Below are 20,342 nucleotides of genomic sequence, written 5' to 3' on the forward strand. Positions count from 1 at the left end.
ACAGGAAACAAATTAGAGGACATTCAGAAAGCCCTGCTACCACGTGTCCTCCAAACTTTGCATTAAAGTTCCATTACAGCATTTCTCTCGTTGACACTGTAAATAAGTTGAGCACCCATTCAAAGTAAGAAACCCTTTTCTATACCTGTCATGTCTAAGAGCTTAAAAGCCCTTCATCTTTTCAAAAACACAAATTGCTATCATTTGTCTTGCAAAGCTTGAGAGCTTTCCACTTCTTTTTTGTAGGAAGGCATTATCATTAAATTTTATTGTACAATAAGCAAAACAATGCTGAAATATATTTGACAGAATGGCAAAAAAATTCAGTGTAGAATATAGGAAAATAAATAATTCCTGCAGTATATTATGGACTAAAGCTGACAGAAAGTAACTGATAATATCTTGATTGAACATTTACTTATATGAAAAGCTAACTTTGACTGGTTGAACAGTCTGAGTATTTTTGTGTTGATGACTTGAGTGTGATGTTCATTTCTTGTAGATGCAAATATCCAGTCATACTCTTAAAGGGGCCCTATTTCGCTAGTTTTCACATTTCATATTTGCATTTTATTCCTCTGTTGTGAAAGGTTGATTTTGATATACTTTATTAATCCCTGTGGGGAAATTGTTTCTCTGCATTTGACCTATCCTGTGTTAGGAGCAGTGTGCTGCCATTTTGAACGGCGCCCGTGGAGCAGTGTAGGGAGTGTCTCTGCCTTGCTCAGAGACAACTCGGTAGCACTTGGTCTTGCTGGGACTTGAACTGGTGACCTTCCAGTTGCCAAGCCAAGTCCCTATCGACTTCGCCACCACCGCCCCACAGGTGTAAATTGTTTAATGCTCAAAAAGGTATTTATTTGTATCACATTGCCTGTGCACTACAAAGTGATGTTGCTATGTATTACGTTACCATTGACTGTTAGCAGGCTCAATGTCGAGTCAAGGCAACATAATAAAAGAGACGGTAGCCAAAGTAATCAAAAAAAGAATTTAATTAATAATTACCACCATGGTTGAACAAAGGAAATATAAAGTAATGACAGACAAGAACACATACTGCACAGACAGGATCAGCCACAGACAAAGGGGAAAGCAGAATACTTATACATGAGGTAATGACGAGACAAGACACACCTGGGTTAATTACAAATGGGTACACCTGGAGGGGAAACGATAAGGACTACAAAACCATAACAGGAAACTACAGCTAGACATGACACATCACACTAGGAGCGCCTGATCAGGGCACAAACACATAACACTATGTTACAGAAGTAAACAAAGTAGTCCAAATGAGTGTATCAGGGAGTGTGGGAGAGAAACTCCCTCTGGAGGGAACTTTGGGATTTTAGCCTTTGCATTCATAAAATGCATATAATGCACTACAAGAAAGGGGAAACCTGTTCACATTATTGTGAATATTATTAGTATTTCTTTCTTTCCTTGCTTCGATCTAATAAGTGCTTTCAGAATCACAATCAGAAACATTTCACTATTCCTCACAAAGGCAATTGAAATGTGTCTTTGATGTTTGCCTGATATGAAGCTCATGCTGTGTGAATATTTCATCCTTAATTGGATTCTATTATAAATGTAGTGGGTAAACAGGAATTTTACAAGACCCCGAGAGAATCTACACCTTTATGAACACCTTGTCTGCACAAATGGAAATGCTTCCTACAAGTGCAAAAATCAACAAGTACTCAAGATGAGCAGGGGGCTTCAACGGGGGAAAAACATATAGTGTGATATACCATTAAGCCACTTATATTAGATTTCTACTGATTTCTATACAGCTGTAAAACACCTTTAAAGCACGTGCCTTCCAAAAGTCCTTATGCTCATTGTTTTATGGTTTCTTTTTAAACAGTTCAATGGTTATTTGGTGGGTGTTTATTTTGACTTGTTTGCAGGGTGTTATGAATATTCTTCTGACGGTTTTGATTATTGCGTGACTTAAGTCAACCTGCAAACTTATTTAACCTCTTAACAGGAAACAGAGGGAGGTAGAACACATTATTAATATTGGACAATAAAAGGTGACTGAAAAGGATCAAATACATTTGGTTAAATTAAATAAATGAGTTATTTTCAGTATTGTCAGACGTTTGAAAGAATAATTTGAGTTTTGATTAAGCCAACTTTTAAAAGGTTATTTCTAAGTCAATAGGTATTATGGAAATACATGATATTGTGTATCAGTCAGTTGCTTCATGATACAGACTTGACCTTTTTATCATTTGTATTGGTAACATTTGTTTTATTATGTGAATTATTTATTTTTATTAATTTAAACTGCTCCTATAATGTATTTAGAAGTATTTGCACCCCTTGTGTAATGTGTTTGTTTATTCATTGTATCATCTTGCATTATATATCTCGGTGCGCCTAGCTGAGAAAGATCAGATAGCTAGCTACATTTGACGTAGTTTTATGAAAGAGGTTTTCATATCAGAAGTGGCTGTGTCTTTAAAAAATCAAAAGACAACTGCTGAAATAAAAAAGAAATTATGGGAGAAGAGCTTCACGCTGGTTTCAGAGTAGTGTTGGCAAAAAGCAGATGTATTCTGAATCTGTATCTTTTGTTACAGGGGCCCTATTATGCTAACATTTTGTATGCACTTTATTTTGCTCATACTGCCTGTGCTGCAGCACCTCTTCTCACCATTTGTCTGAAACCAGAGCCCAGTCTGCTCTGATTGGTTAGCCGGCCGTCTCTATTGAGTTAACCGCTTAGAGATGTCCCCCTCGTTAACTATGATGAGTTGGAGCTCTAGCCTAGTGATATCATTATGTTATGGAAGTAAAAAAAAGACTACAATGGAGGTGTTTCAGGCAGGTGCACTGTGAGATTTTAGCCTTTGCAGACCATTTACATGCACAAAAACCTATATCACATATATATATTTGTACATGAGTGAAATGTCACCTCTGATTTTCTTGGTGATGTTATACTCTGGAACTGGAGCCAAATGATCAGCTCTGTTTAGATTATCAGAGGACAAACGTGTGTGTGTGTGTGTGTGCGTGCGTGCGTGCGTGCGTGCGTGCATGCATGTGCGTGTGTGTGTGTGTGTGGCCTAGCATTACTATACTTGTGGGGACCTAAATATGTTTACACAGTCACGTGTGGGGACTCGCCTCCCTTATGGGGACAAATTGGAGGTCCCCATGAGGGGAATCATTAATTTTAGGGTGAAGACTTGGTTAGGGTAAGGGTAAGGGTAAGGGTAAGGGTAAGGGTTAGGGTTAGGCATGTGTTGGTTATGGTTAAGGTTAGGATAAGTCTCCAGGGGCCTATACTACGAAGCTGGTTCAACCTAACCTGGATATGTTTGAGTTAGCCGGTTGGCTTAATCCAAAACATACGCGCTCTCGCTAAACGGTCCTACGACGCTGGTTATCAAGTGGATCGCTCAAGCCAGCCGTGTCCTACCTAGTTAGGTGCGCGTTCACATGAAAGGGGTGGTATCTGGAGCATTCGACCAATCACAAACATGGAGAAGCGCACTGACAGCGCAGCGTCATACTTCCTGAATGAAAAGTGAACTTTAATACTAGTCAAAAATGAAGAAGTTAAACTTTAAACATCCATGACTTAAACACTTTATCCAGTATAATAAAAGCCACAGAGCTGCACCTGCAAGGTGAATACAGCTGGTAACAGAAAAAGTGTTTGAATGCGTACATTAACAGGTTTATGATATCACTGCCCCGTCTAAAACACGATCTGACTTCAATTACATTTGTCTCGAGTGTTTCGTCAACTTATGTGTTGCTTAAAATAATACTTCTGCATACAGTATGTGACACTGTGAGTGTTGCACGGCCAGATACGGCTCAGCTGACTCAGATAAGGAGATATATGATACATTATGAAGTGATATGCCGCGGACTGTACTTAATGTACTCTGATCCGGTTACTTATGTTGTGGCCGATATTTTAGTAAGCTTTCTTAACGCTAATGTTATAATAGTCAGATTGCTCTGAAGATGGAGGTGATATTCTATTAATGTTCCCGTTCACACAGTCGGTGATTTTTGCCAGCCGTCTTTCCTGCGACGGCAGTTTTTCTGTATTTCCTTTCTCCTGTAATATGACTTGATCACTTTAAACTCCGCACACTGAGCTCTGATTGGTCAGCAGGCGGTGCTTTCACTGAGTTGAGCTCTTAGCCTGCAACCTAACCTGGTCCCGACCAGGTTAGCTGCTTAGCATATATTACCATGGAGATCTAGCCTGCTAAAAAGAGAACCAGCTTCGGATGACCGGAAAGCCGGAGTTTTCCCTGAATTTAGCCGGCTAAGCGAAAATCCTGCTTCGCAGTATACCCCCCAGGACATGCATGTAAGTCAATGTAATGTCCCCTGAAGTGATGTATGGTATGTCGTATGTGTGTGTGTGTGTGTGTGTGTGTGTGTGTGTGTGTGTGTGTGTGTGTGTGTGTGTGTGTGTGTGTGTGTGTGTGTGTGTGTGTGTGTGTGTGTGTGTGTGTGTGTGTGTGTGTGTGTGTGTGTGTGTGTGTGTGTGTGTGTGTGTGAGAGAGAGATAAGTACAAGTGTATTATTTTTAATACTCTGCCCCTTACAGTTTCTGGTCACGTCCCAGCAAAGAAATTCACCTTAATTCCCGGCATTGATAGATTAGCTCTCTCCTTTGGTCCAACCATGTCAGATTTAACACACTGCTCCCACAAATCTGTGTTGCCATGACAACATATTACTGCAATGAAAAACCCTATAGTTCCTCCCCAGGCAGATTCAAAGATATGATGATGGTGGTTAAATTGTAATTGCTGCAACACGTTGAGTTTTTGTTTTAGCATTCATTATGATTCTGAGAAATACCACTTCAAATCATCCCAGAGTGCCATATGTGTGTGCACGCTTACTTTCTCACTCTCCAGACTGCTAATAAGTACCTTGGGGTTTCATACAAAGCTAGTGGGCTCTAACTATAGTGTTGTTGCTGTTTGATTTCAAGGCAACATTATATTCTTGCACGCTGTTATTTCTGTTTAGTGCTTTGCTACAGTGGAGTTGTGTTTATGGCGATGTTTAACAAGGAGAGCATGTGAGCCGACATATTAACCTAAATCCACAACTTTGTGACAAGCCTGTTAATTAGCTGTATAAAGGTCATACACCAAGTAATTAAATGGGGGTGTTACAAAACTGCACCACCGCTACACATTGTGTTATTTGGAGCTGTAATGCTGGACTGTTATTTTCACACTTAATTAAACTGGGTATGAAAAAGTACAGCTTCCACTGGACATTATTTATGCTTATTGGTGCTAACTATATCTCACTGTCTGCTTGATATAGCCAAATCAAATGTAGCTTGTTTTGTTTTTCATAAAGAATATAACAACCCTGGACGGCACATTGCATGTAACAGTGTTACAGTGCTGTTGGAAACGAGTTGAAACATGGAATTGGATTAGGGGGAATTTGATTTTGCATGCACCGCGCAATATGAGGGGTTATTCGTTTTCATATGGGAGTGATCATTACCGGGCCGTGTCAAAAAAAGAAAATTGTCATTTCATAATCTTTTAATCATTTCTGTATGTTTTGCATGACGGGGCACATCTGATGACCTTTTCTATTTATTTTTCCCACATGTCATGAATCACGCCGAGTCATGCAGCCTTCACTCTGTCCTCAGTCAGTATAGCCAAGAGACGGAGGGGACATGCTCGACAACCTCCCGTTGCTCATTTCATTCCTCCACCTCCAGCATTGAACACACCAAATTGATTTTAATCAGGCAATAAAGCAGATCTGATCCTCCCTCTGTTGACTCACTTTCATGCCCCAAAGAGGCCGACCTGATCGACTTTCCTGATGGATTTCACTCATAACTGCCTATAGCCCTGTTCAATACAGACAATCACTTTCATTATAGCTGCATCCCGAGAAGACTGATGCTGTATAAGGTGTTTGCTGTGAGGTTTCAACAGTTTATTTATGAAATACTTTGATCCTTTAATTCCTGTATCCCTGAGCTAGCTGCTGAAGAAGAAAAAAGATGTGCACGTCCGATAATGTGAAAGTAAGCTTTTTGTGATAGGAGCTTAGATAAATAGACACAGTAGCGGCAACAAGACAAATCAGTAGTCAGTTCTACCTGCCTTTCCTTCAGACACCTTTATTCAATTTTTTTTTTTTAAGTAATGCATTTAAATAAGTGGCCTCCCACAGGATATGAATATTTAAAAATAATGTTCAGGCGTTTTTAGGGACAGTTGCAAATGAAATTAGGGGACATATATTTTGTATGTTAATGTCTTCTCCCCAAAGGAGAGATTATATATTACATTTCCAGTAAGCTCCAAGAGATAAACTATGTTTTATGTAATATAAAAATTCAAAGTGGAAGTTCAAACGTTAAACTTTCAAAGTGATAGTGAATTTGTCTCCTTTAGAATGTTAAAGAGGCCCTATTATGCTTTTTGGCATTTTCCGTATCCTGTAGTGTGCTATAGGTTTCTGTACATGTAAAAGTTCCCTCCAAAGGGAGTTTTCCAAGAAATGTATATCTCTGTTTAACACAAGATTAAAATATATTTTTGAATGATTATTTGACGAGTTATTTATTATTTGGATACAGATCTCCCAATTTCTATCTGTCACATCAATTCATTGACAAAATCATAGAATGTTAAGTAAACTAAGAAGGTTTTTATTTAAGGAATAAACTAATACAAAGTTATAGCTGTTGAGTTTAGTTGTAACTGTGCAGATTAAATAAAAACATTTTAAGTATCAGTATGCCACACTGTATTTGTAAAGGCAATCAATGAAAACAGTGAGAATGGAGCCACAAGGCTTCACTTAAATTCCATCAGTTTTTTTTTACAAAAGCACAGAATTACAGAATTACAGGCTTTGGAAAACGAGCAGGCAGTAAGCTGACAGAAAATCCCCAAAGCTGTGATATTCAAAGTCCCTCATGGACAAATAATTTCCATTTTAAAATGTGACCTTTATGCAAAGTTAAAGGGCAGATTCAGGTCTACCGTTTTATTTCTTTTGTCCATCTTCAGCTTCAGATTGTATTTATGATTTAAAGTCTCTTTGGAAATGTCCGCGTAACCTGAGCATTGCAAAATGTAATAGGCAGAGGTAATACAACTGCTGCGGTGAGCTGCACTGTGAATCTTGACAACAATAGATTCACATTGAACTCTATTTGAACAAATTGTCCATTGTATTCAAAATGCCCATGGTAGGTTGGTAAAAAGACTGTTAAAAAAAAGAAGCTAATGACTGCACATGGGTCACAATCATAACGACTTTCTTCTGGATTTACTCTTAACGTTCTTCGTTTATTCAGAATTCTACAAGGGCTTGCATTTAAGACTATAATACAAACCACATCATATATCTGCAGGGCAAAAAAGGCTGTTCTTCCTGTCTGAAAGCTTAGGAGAGGAATTTAGATATTTTCTCTTTTCTGAAGTATTAATGGAGCCAGATTAGTCTTTGCTTCAGGCCGAGATGTGGAAAGCACTCTGTTCTCAGCTTTGTTTAACAAGTAATATGTGTTGCTTATCATTTCCTTACTTTCATTAGCTCTGGGACCTGCGGCGGATACTAAACACACATACTGTGTATGCACATTGGCCTGTTAATACATAATGCATATGTTTTGGCCTACAAACACCATCACCATTTCAATGTATTAAGTGAGGAAGCAGCGGGCATGAGTAGAAATAATCGACAATTACTATGTAGAGACAAGAAACATATATTTAACATGTGTTTTTAAAAAGCAACCGTTTACTGATGAGGATCTTCAAATGGTAATTTAGAAATAATGAATGTAAGTGTTGCATCTTAATGTAAACTACTGTCAGCATGATACTTTACATATCACTGGAAACACTTCAGTTTATCACAACTTTGGTTTTATTTTCATTGCTCAAGTAATATTATAATAACATTATATTCGCTAAAGAATATTGCTAAAGAAAAAGGGTCAGAGGGTTAACCGAACAGTTGTCAATATGTAGCTTACCCGAGACAAAAGTAGTTACATGAGTAAAGTGAGTTTTTTATTATAACATTTGCCCTTTAAGATATACACGAAGGCCATTATTAAGACCTTACTATGTTTGAAGAACATAGGTGTACACAGCCAAACAATTTCACTAATAACCTTGGGGTTGATTGTCTAACTAAGCACGCTTGTTAGCAACAAGAGAGATCACACCCTCAGAGATCTTAGAAATGACTTTAGTGACTGCCTAATTATCAAGTACAAAAAGTTGTATTTTCCAGAGTAACATGGACATTGTTTTATATGATAATCACATACAGCATATCAGCAAATCCTCGCTGACGTTTGTTGCTGATCAATAGCAGTAATAGAGTTCCTTCATACCAGAGATCAACATTTTTTGTTATTATTGATCTCTGGTATGGATGAATGCTTTACACTCTGAGGTAGTGCAGGAATGTGATATCCCTTGAATTACTTACTGTTAGCTCTGAATGTATATTAATAGAATATATTGTACTTTATGTGTTGGACTTACGAAGAGAACTTTAAATAAGTGAACACAAACTTCGAGAAAAGTAACCAACAAAGTTTTGTTTTCAACGACCTAATAGAAATAACAAACGTTTATCTGTCATACCTCCTATTTGCTAATGTAATATTTGTTGCCATATGAGTCATTTCATATGTAACTAATTTAAATTATACAAAATCGTGCTAGGCATGGATGTGTGGGAGTATTATAATATTAGTACACTGAGTTGGATTTGTTAAGGAGGAGAACATTATGCTGATTTATGTGATCAAGGTTTATATTCTAAGAAGATAATTAATAATAGCATGGAATCAAAATGTATTCAATATTTGCAGTGTGTACTTGCTTCGTTAGACTAAATTAACAGTGTTTTTCCTTACACCTCGTCACCAGGGCTATTGTGTCCCCCATGAGTACTAACAAGAAAGCTGGGTGTATTTTTGTAATCAATTCCTTGTGCTGATAGTGCAAAAGTAAAGCAGCGGTATTATGTATACAGCAGTAAAAACTGCTTATAGGTTATATCTAAATGAGCCACCTCAGAGCCTCCTGGGCCTGTAATGAGACCAACGCAACATAACACATTAATCCAGGTGTAAGGGCAGGAAGTACCCTACAGGGTATATCATCTGTGATAACAATTCAAGTGTTTTTCTCTTGCTGCAAAGCCAGTGTTTGGCAATAGTCAGAATCAAAATCCTAATATTTTATTTATCCCGAAGGAAGTTGGGTTTTGCTCCATTTTATAATAAAATTAAAAACATGAAAACGTTCAAAAGATCAAATAAAATGTGATAGTAAAATGTCAAACATAAAAGATAAAATAAAATAGAATAAAATATTAAACATAAATAGTTCAAGTTAAAAAGTAAAACAAATAATAAGATAATAATAATAGTATACGTTACTTATAAGATACACTTTTAAAAATGTTTGATATCAGCTGACATAAAATAAGAACAGTGCAATTCTGCGAGACGACGTTTATTCCAGTTCTTGGTTCATATCCGTGTCACAATCACAGACACTATCACACTTAATAAGGCTGGTTTGTGTAGTGAGGCACTTTGGAAGACACCTTTCCCCGTTACTAATGGAACGAAACTAATCCGATCTGCGTAAGCTGACCCCCAGCTGTGCAACTTTGCTGAATTCACTGATGAGTAAAGTGGAAAAACTTAAATAAAGGCCAAGTCCATCTTGATCACATGCTTCTATGGTTCGGTGGCAGCCAATGAGACGGAAATGTCACATTAGTAATGCCAAGTGGCTTGCTGCATCATAATGTCAGCTAAACCAAAGGGATGTGGATACATTGGATACCCTGCCTATACCTTACATTTATAGACATTCAAAAAGCCACCAGATTTTATTTTTCAGTTTTTCTTAGCAAACAGCAACATGTACTGGATTGCATATACATTGTAAAACTTGTTCTGTCTTCTTATATTTTAGATTCTTAATTATCTCTTGTAGGAGCCTCACTAACAAGTAGTCTTATGTATCACAGTTTTGGAGTAGCGACATCTCCATTTATTTATTTTATTTTCCTCATTATATTATATAAACCCTTAAAATATATTCTTATTTTAAAAATATTGGTGTTTTATTTTCATTAGATTAGATATACTTTATTCATCACAAATTGGGCAGCATGTTACCAGGCATTATAGCCTACATAAGTAAAAAGTTGATAAAATAATAAAGTGAATACAAAATAAAGAAAAAAACATGTAAACAGTTAAGATATACATATCAACAGTAAATAATACACACACAAAATAAACAGATTAAGTTAGAATATTAATTGTATGACCATTCCAATACTTAAAGGGGACCTATCATGCAAAATGCACTTTTGAACGTCTTTTATACATGCATATGTGTCCCCGGTGTTCCAGGGAACTCACAAAGTGTCAGAAAACACAACCCTCTCTCTTTTCCTCTATACCCAAATCTCTAAAAACGGGGCTGCAACGGATCTGATACAGACTGATCCAGATTTGAATTATTTTCTACGTCACTGAAGTGGTCAACTCTCCACCTATCAGGGGAATGTGGGGTTGGGCCACGGCCGGCCATTGCTGCTCGAAAGCGCTGGAGACGCTGTAGTACATATGCCAGGCCTGTAAGTGGCGCTGTAGTCTGCCACAAAAGCAGCGAAGAAGACTTCCCGCGTATGGTTGCCATGGTTGCCCTTCTGTTTATCTCCCTCCCCGAGGCAAGCGTTTACTGCTGCTGCTGTAATTCAATGCAATCCCTCCCTCGCTGTAATTCAATGCAATCCCTCCCTCCCGAGGCAAGCACTGTAATTCTATCCAGTTTTCCACCAGCAGATGACAAACACCCAGCTCTCCGCCTCTTCCAAGGGACGAGGGGACCGTGCGGCAGAGTTTCAGTTAGATTTTTTTTCGCCGGTCAACATGTCCGTTAAAGTTTAAATCTTCTGGACAAAATTAGAAAAGTGCCGGTCAAAGGTCTTCTTTTTTATTTATTGAGCTTTAAAACAAATGAATATTGACTCCATGTAATATATATAAGAATAAAACACGGAGGACGGAGATCTCTTTTTCTCCCCCTCTTCTCCCCGCTGCAGCCCAGCAGCTGATCTCAAAGCACGCTCCCCTCTCCTGCAGGGGGGCGTGGTCAGCTGCAGCTCACAGAATCAGTCCCCTGCAAAAACAGGGCTGGAAAGAGCAGTAAGAGCGAAATGAGGCATGGCTAAAATGCAGGAATTGTTTGGTATTTTGAATAAAAAACTATATTTATATACTTTATATAGGTATGGCCCTACAACATATTGTTCAAATATAGCATGATAGGTCACCTTTAAACAAAAATGTTAAACACAACATTTTATATACCTTATTAAAAGCAGTTTTTTTGTAAGTTACTCAGTACAATATTTGAAAATTGTACACAGAATACTTATTTTTGTGTTGCTAATACTTGCTGTTTAAAGGAGATTTAGATTTAAAATGATTTGTATGATTTTAGTTGAGAAGTTATTTCCTTTGGAGGTTCCACAGGGAATTTGTATGGACATGAAGTTGTGAGATAATGGACAGCTCTTGGTGTCTGCAGTGGTACGTTGGGGGCCAGAAAGGATGTGATCCCTCACTTTAACAGCTCTCACTCCACTCCGATAATGCGGTTCAAATCTGGAGGCAACACCCAAGGAACTGACATGCCCCTCAGTGCAGAGCCTGCATTGGACAAACCCAGTGGAAACCTTGACTGACTTGACTTCACCCCTCAGTGATGACAAAACCTCCATCTGCTTAAGCAGCTATTACTCCCCCTGATTGGTAATCACGACATGGAGTGAGGCATAAATCCCTCAGACTGCTGCTGGTTAAGATAGAGGTCTTTGAAGGAACACGGTGTGATTAGGTGACCTTGGATGGAGCATGGAAAAGGAGGCCAGCCGAGGAGAGGCTGAAGGGGATGTACTTTTCTATTATTGGCAGTATAATGACACATTCTCATGCAAATTAAATTCACATACTGTACGTAGGCGACATTCAAACCAGTTCAGAGCCTTGTGGAGTGTATTGAATGATTAACAGCAGTACAGTATACATCATGGCACACTTGAATGGAATTATTGGTCAAATTGACATGCCATAGGTTCATCCTTATGTGCCCACATTCATGCAATTGAGCTGTTGTGTGAACAATGTCGCTCGAAGCAGCAGGTTAACAACATGTTCTAGGTAACTTTGATTAGTCAAAAATGATTGAAATAATGGCTCAGTTGGAATTAAATCTCCAGATATCTTAATCTAGTTACAATGGTTTTAAGAGAAGTACTTTACATCACATATACCATGCTTTTCCTAGGATATGAGAAGTAATATGTGGAAGTAATCATATTTATTATTTTGTTCTTACTTTGTCTTGTATTTGATCAATTTAGTTGATACCTGCTTTATTTTGAGATATACCTTGTATTACTTAAAACTTGACATTTGTTTGCTATATGTCAGTCCAATGGGATTGCAAGCTTATTAAGCTGCTAAAGTGACATGTTTACATGCTTTAATGTTCAAAAAGCTCTTTATTTTTCTGCGGCACCTCTTTTCACCCTCTGTCTGAAACCAGAGCCCAGTCTGCTCTGATTGGTTAGTTGGCCTCCTCTGTTATGATTGGTAAACTGCTTAGAGATGTCCCGCCCATAAGCCCATCTCGTACAATGTGTTTGAGCGCTAGCCAATAGAAGCGTGAGTGTTACCTAATGATGTCATTATGTTATGAAAGTTAACAAAGGACTACCATGGAGGAGTTTCAGGCAGGGGGGGGGGGGGTGAGGGAGAGAAACTCCCTCTGGATGGACCTTTGCGATTGTATCATTTGCAGACAATTTACATGTACAAAAACCTATATAACAGACAAGAGGAAATGGAAAACCCCAAAGGCATAATAGGGATGTCATGTCAAAAGTGATAATTAAGTCATTTGGAACTGTTACTTCAGTTTGTGTACATCTTTTTTTCAGATTTAGTTTTTACCTGAGAACAGCTGCCTATTCGAGATCTGAAGTTTTCCCCTGCAAAGTTAATCAGATAACTCTGAACCTGCTTCTTTGAACAGCACCTGGTAGGGAGAGATTTGAATGACATGAAATATGCTAAACAAAATAAACACGAGTGACTTTTTTCTTAATGTCACGACATGGGATTTCTGCTTCTGCCAACTACACATCATCAAGTAATGGATATTTTGTAATCTGCATAATGAAATGTGTTAAAACTGAAGTTGACTATTTAAGTTGGCATTCATTGGACATACTGCTAATGAATAAAATGTCCCTGTCATACAGTATCAACTCGTTCTACTTTTCAAAAACAGATATGTGGATGTTTTCAGACTCTAACATCTCAACTACCATAATAAATTGCAGAAGTGTGTCAACACAAGCAGTAAACATAGCCTAACAGAAAAAGGCTCTAATATTGGGTGTCAGAGATACTGAAAACTAGTGCTATATTTATAGTTCCCGGCTTGTACAGTGAACTGCAAGAAGTGAGGCATACCTGTCATGTTTTGTTTATGGGTGATCATGAATTTATGGATCCATATGAGTTTGGATGTTATCATACTGTACAAACCAAAGTACAATGCTGTCACTCACAGGTGTTTTTCAGTAGAACAGGGTGAACAGCAGCCAGCAGGGTAAACAAGGTGTTTGCGAGCGATGTGAAAGAAATATCAAAGGACAGCGATGGCAGAAACATTGCTATTTAAACATGTGTGACAAGATGTGCTTTGATCACGCTTTTGAAATTGCTTGTGAATGTGTTTATTGAGCTGCAGCACTTGAATTGGAGTATTAACATTGTGGATCATTATGCCAGGAAAATAAGGGTTAGGTTAGGGTTTAGGGTTAAAATAACTAAAACGATCCTTTTCAAGTCATGCAATTTCAAAAGACTAGTCCTCCAACATGGCTATTCATCTCCTAATTATTTAAAATATATATATTAGCCAAGTCCTCGAGACCCATTTGAGGAGACCATGTTTTTCACTACTGATTTATACTCGGGTATATCCTAGGAAAATAAGGGCTAGAATTAGGGTTTAGGGTTAATATAACAAAAACACTTATTTTCAAGTTGTTAAAAGAATATTCCTCACTTCCTCCAACAAGCTTATCCACTTGGTAATTTGTTTAAAAAAATCTATTAGCCCAGTCCATCGAGACCCCCTTGAGGTCGCCATGTTTTTTACTACCGACTTCTTCCACGTCTGTTCCAATTAAGGGCGACAACTTAACCTGACACCTTAATCAGATCAGGTGTCTACGAGCTCGGCTCAAGAGCACACTGGAGCTCTTGAAAAAAATCCTTGCATGTGTAGTTAAAGGTCAGTAAACAGCATACAGCTTAAATCAGCCCCATGAATCATTCATCGTTTACTGGTGCGAGGATTTATGCCAAGGAACAGGAGGCCATTCGGCCATTGTCTCCTGAAACTTTTCGTATGGTGCTCGCTTTTAATAATTTGTTGACATGCCCCCGCTGTTGTAGAGAAAATAAAAGTGACCTCACTCTGTGGTGCAGGTCAGGCAGCATCTAATGAAGCCCCCAAAGTCTTTCAGCATTGATCTTTTTTTTACCCGTTTCCTGGCTAGAATGCAGAGTTGTTAAGCATTGCCATGGGGGATGGCCCCGGGTACGAGGCGGCATCTCCCAGAGCCAGTTATACCTCGGATTCTGCAAACACAATTACTTCTCTCTCTTAGTACATCATTATTTTTGTCTCCTTCTAACACAGATCTCGAGTTGTCGTAGTGATTTCTAGGAATTAGTCTTTTCCAAGATTTTCCTGGATCTAGGAAGTAGACGTTTTTCGGGAATGAAGAAGAACTGCCGTTTGCATATATAACTTTGGGCTTGCGTCCAGAAGTGCTGTGACATTCTCAAATCGTTCATCAGTCAACGGAGTCACGCTACTCTCTCTAGTCTTCATATTCTGATCAGACCTGACGTGGATGGCATTTAAGTCTAAATACCACATGGCATATGTCACCTCTAGAGATACGGTTGTAATAAAGATTCATTACGCAGGTGTGAGGCGGCATTAAGATGCATGGCGCTGCACTGGATTTAGTGGCAGATTAAAGATATGAAGATTAAGGGAGAGACCGCATTATACTGTTGTTATTCTTAATAACCTGCTTAGTTTGGCTCCTAGCCCTATGCTCATCCATAATGCATATGACCTGCAGCTGGCCAGCGCACTGCTCTGACAGTGTGAGAGGGCTTAAAATCGTGTGTGTGTGTGTGTGTGTGTGTGTGTGTGTGTGTGTATGTGTGTGTGTGTGTGTGTGTGTGTGTGTGTGTGTGTGTGTGTGCGTGTGCGTGTGTGTGTGCGCGTGTGCGTGTGCGTGCATGCAGGCAGAAACTCTCCAAGTACATTTGAATATGTGTGCCCCATGTACGCTTGTCCTCAATAACTTGTGCAACATTTATATGTGATGTATTTCAACCTGTTTGACTGATTTATGTTACCCGATCCATGTATCTTTGAGCAGAATATTCCGCCCTCACACACTCAGACTGTGATATATCATCAGCCTGATGCTTTTTGAGGAGTTATTTGATTTCGTTTTTTCAGAGCACCTACTTTCTCTCTTTCTCCTGTCTACATCTGCTTCACATTATTTCACACAGCATTTCCCAAAATACCTTTTAAAGAATGAGAGAATTAGGGTAAACTAGTCGGCTGTGACTTTTATTGGAGGAAGAATTGGGGTCCGCCCTTCTTTTTCTGTTGGCCTATTGTTTAACAGCAAATTAATTAAACAATAATGGGGCTCAAATAATAAAACATTTGTATACCGTACGATGATATTTGGGTTTAGTGTATAACTAGCACAAACAATGGAGATTTTTTTCTTAAGTTCCATTAACTTATTTAGAAATGTGTATTCGCCAATCACATTTACTGATGGTTTCGACCTACCATCAAAAGTATTGTGTGAAACTTCCTAATTCTACTATTAATTTAAATGTCCTCTGCGCAGCTATTATTACACTGGTTTTGTTTGAATAGGCCTGTGGCTTACGACTTATCCACTGTACCATGTGCTCAGTTTGTAGATTTGGGGACCTACATTATGTACTGGAGTTTAATCCGCATGCAGAGCTGGGTTCAAAGTCTGCCTAGGACCATTTGCTGTGAGTGATCTCCTTTTGTCTCCCCCTTTTTAACACTGTTAAAAACTAAGAAATCTTATAGATACATAAATAAATGTCATCTTACAATGTATGAAGACTTATTTGATGATATGTATGTGCACACCTCTTCATTAAGTATGTTAGCCCAGCTATTGTATTCACCATTTTATCTGCATTAGGATGAATAAATCATTTCTAATTCTGTTCCCGTCTATGAACTGATAAACTGAGAGTCACTCTTAACAGTGACAACTGAGGGACAGCTGCCTCATAACAACTGAAGCTTTGCTGGGTTATCATCGGTAGATTCTTGCTTATATCCTGTATGAAATGGCTCTATCCTCAGTGTCCTGCAATATAATAAACTGCAATGACCTGGTCAAGGTCTCCTCCACGACCATAAACCCCTGCGTTCCATCTTCCTCTCCCTGCAGTATTCATGCATTAGTTCTGTGTTGACTGTATGGTTGCTTTGACATACAGTATGATGATGTTCAAATGTGCTGTTCATTTCAAAATGAGTTGAATATGTTGCTAATAACGATTAAACAAAAAGGGTCCTGACAATTTAAATAAATGCAAAACCAATCATTTATTGCAGCATTTAGCATGAAGTATTTGACAGGTACTGGAGGTGGAAAGCTTTACAGCAGTGATAGCTATACTGATAGGGGCCTAGTATGTTAATTATCAGCTTTGTATTCGGATGTTTTGCCTCTACTGTGACATGTTTGAATGCTTTAATGTTCAAACTCACTATGTTATGGAAGTAAAGAAAATAGTCCAATGGAGGAGTTTAGGCTGGGGGTTGTGGAAGAAAAACTCCCTCTGGACCGTAGGATTTTATCATTTGTAGACCAAGGGGAAGCCCCAAAGAGCATAATAGGCCTCCTTGAAAACATGACTTTTTAAATTATGGTATAGTTTCGCTAAAGTAAAAGAAAATGTATTCCATATTTCTCGTTTTGAAGAAGCAGTTCGACATTCTGGCGAATACCCTGTCTTTACATGACTTACACGAGAAAAAATGCAGCCGTATGGATGGTTAAAATTGATTAATTAATAGAGTGTGTGTGTGTGTGTGTGTGTGTGTGTGTGTGTGTGTGTGTGTGTGTGTGTGTGTGTGTGTGTGTGTGTGTGTGTGTGTGTGTGTGTGTGTGTGTGTGCTTGCTAGTCTTTGGTATCAATCTAAAAGCGCTGATACAAATCAGATATCTATCTCTTTAATAGTATATAATTATTGTAAGATTGTATATGTTGGAGCGTGAACATATTTATGTTGTTTTCTCCCACTTGTTTTTCTTATGTTGTTTTCTGACCTTGAGCACCCTGAATGCATCACAGGTGTAATACACAGTATCAATGCCCTCCAACCACAGCTTTCTTTTCTATGTAGAGCCGAGCAAGTTGGACGAGCTGCAAATAACTTCTCCTCAACCTGCAACTGTAAGATAGGCCAGACTGGGTGAGAAATATTCTCAGATCGGCCTCTTTTTCTTTCCCTTTTTTTTATAAACACAGCTAACTTTTAATTCCCCACTTTGAACTGTGTACTGCACTGCTGCTTTTATTACACTGGTTTTGTTTGAATAGGCCTGTGGCTTACGACTTATCCACTGTACCATATTGTGAACTGTGGGTATGATGCAATTCGGGGGATTGTAATGCCTGAGTGGTTTTTAGCTTACCCCATTGGAATATAATATTGTTTAGAAAGATAAATAAAGACCTTGTGTAATTCAGACTGTAATGGGGATGAGCAAATAGAAGAGCAGAGGCTAGTATAATATTCCAAAAAACCAGGATGAAGAGATGTGTTTAAGTGCTTGTCTTGCAGTATACCGGACGCGTTTAGTAATTGGGTCATCGCGTTTCATACCTCATCTGAAGCAAAACAAACATGATGGAAATATATACAGCAAGGCTGGTGCTCCTTCAGCAAACTCTGTCTTCCCTGTTTGCTTGCCTCCAAATAACTCTTTGTTCCTCTGAAAAAGCTGGCACATTTCAGAGGCTCAATGGCTTTAATGAGCCACGATGTGGTGCCAGTGGTGGCTGTTGGGTGTCAGGAACGAAGCTCATGATAATGTACCCGGCTGAGTGCCACTGTGTGTTTCCCACTGTTATGGTAATGGCCGCTCTCTGAAGGCGGCTGCTGCCTTTTTTTTCTCACCTCTTTGCTATTCCTGCCATTGCCACTTATTTGATGTTTGTATAGAATAATCTGATACCTAACGCTGTAGTACTGTACCTTTATGCATCTTTCTCAGGCAAATAGCATATTGAAGAAGAACAAAAAACAGCTGTGTGTTTATCTGGTTATTTCCCCCCTACAGCTGCGTTGACAGTGTCAAGGAGAGGCTGTTTGGAGCAGCAGAACGGGGAAGATGAATTGACATAAAAGGTCATTCGGTAGCCTCATATTTTGCCCCTTCAGCTTTCAAGGTGAAGAGGCATGAAAGGAAGTAGAACATCAATAGGTGGCTCGGGCTGCTCCAGGAGGACCAGGAGCAGTTCCTTTTCATGGATTCCATTTCTAGTGGAGGAAATGGCCCTTCTGCCACAGACCTTCTGCCTTTCAACGGCAATCAATTTGGCTTTAAAGGCGAAAGAGCTCTCCCTTTAGAGACTTTGGCGAGATGAGCTTGCCGCTGCCATCCTCCAGCCCCAGCGTGTGCTCATTGATTACTTTTTTTTTTTTTGAGAGGGAATGCAAATGATGTAGTCAAACTGCTCATGTGCAATTCATTTGTTATGTGTGTCTATAGAAAGGGCTAGTTTTACAACTGCTTTTTTTTCGGAAGATACAATAATTTTTTTAAGATTATTTGTCCACAGCCAAATGTGTTGAGTTAGAATAAAAAATAGTCAGCGTAATTATGAAGTTTCGAGAACCAACCAGGTTGGTCTCTGCTCTGGCTTATTCCTGTCCCAGCTGGACTACGGTGATACCATTTATAGATTTGCCTGTTCCACTGTTTTGGCCAAACTTGACCCACTCTACCATGCTGCACTGCGTTATATATCAAATGCACCCTATAGGACTCATCATTGCAAACTGTATAGCCTAACTGGATGGTCCTCACTTACTATGCGTAGGATGCAGCATTGGTTTTTATTAATGTATAAAGCCATTTTAGGTAAACTTCCACTGTACATGTGTGCCAGATTTGCTCCAGTTTGTGACTCTTACAACCTCAGATCCAGCGCCTGGATACGGTTCCAGGTTCCTGCTGTGCGGACTGAGGCTGGGAAAAGGAGTCTTTTTTATTATGGTCCTTGGTCTTGGAATGACCTTCAATCACGCCTCAAACTGAGGGCACTTGTCTCAATAGCATGTTTTAAATTGAAGTTGTCTGAGGTCCTTACCACCAGCTGCTCTTGCAGTAATAAGTAGTGCACCTTTCTTACTGTCCTAATGTGCACAATGTAGTGACTGCTTTTTCGTCTTTTGTTTTCTTAGTTATGTTCTCTGTATTTTATATGTTTGTGTTATGTGTTATGTGTAACGTTGCTGCCTTCTTGGCCAGGTCAGCTTTGCAAATGAGATTCTATCTCAATGCTTTTATCTGGTTAAATAAAGGTTAAATAAAAATAAATAAAATAATTTGGCAAGGTCCTTTTTCCCCCCACTTTGTTCCACTGTTTAGAGGCAACACACATGACCATGAGCCTATTCCTACTGCATTACCTTACCTTGAGAAACCCCTGTCCCAGCTCAACAGTTCATGCATTTTAATTGTTCCACTTTTAAGAACACCTCCCTGAAGAAAAAGAAAAAGCCTTTGAATATTTCAAAAGAGATTTAAATCGTAAGATTTCAGATATATTGCATTATTTGGGAATAGGAGAAGGCAGAAAGGATGAGGTGTTTGACCTTTTCAGATTGTCCCTTGGTATAGTGAATTTGCTTCAGGGTGCCGGGGCTAGTGAAGCGGCGGTGCGTTGAATTATCACTCCCACTGTTCAAACGGTGCAGACCTGATCTCCCACTTGCTCCACTCCCACTACTAATGGGTTAGGAACACACTGGGGAAAAAAAAGATGAAGATAAAGAGGGAGAGCGTGGGAGGGAGGGAGTTATAGAGCCCGTCTGATTGTCTGTGGATTAAGC

At 38.9% G+C, this 20,342-nt stretch overlaps 1 protein-coding gene across 1 annotated transcript in view; it reads left to right on the plus strand.

Annotated features, from left to right (window-relative positions):
- Window positions 1–20,342, plus strand: part of LOC117466354 (low-density lipoprotein receptor-related protein 1B-like) — a 351,481-nt gene that overhangs the window by 80,368 nt on the left and 250,771 nt on the right.

This window comes from Pseudochaenichthys georgianus, chromosome 21, assembly GCF_902827115.2.
Source record: "Pseudochaenichthys georgianus chromosome 21, fPseGeo1.2, whole genome shotgun sequence".
Classification (NCBI taxonomy): Eukaryota; Metazoa; Chordata; class Actinopteri; order Perciformes; family Channichthyidae; genus Pseudochaenichthys; species Pseudochaenichthys georgianus.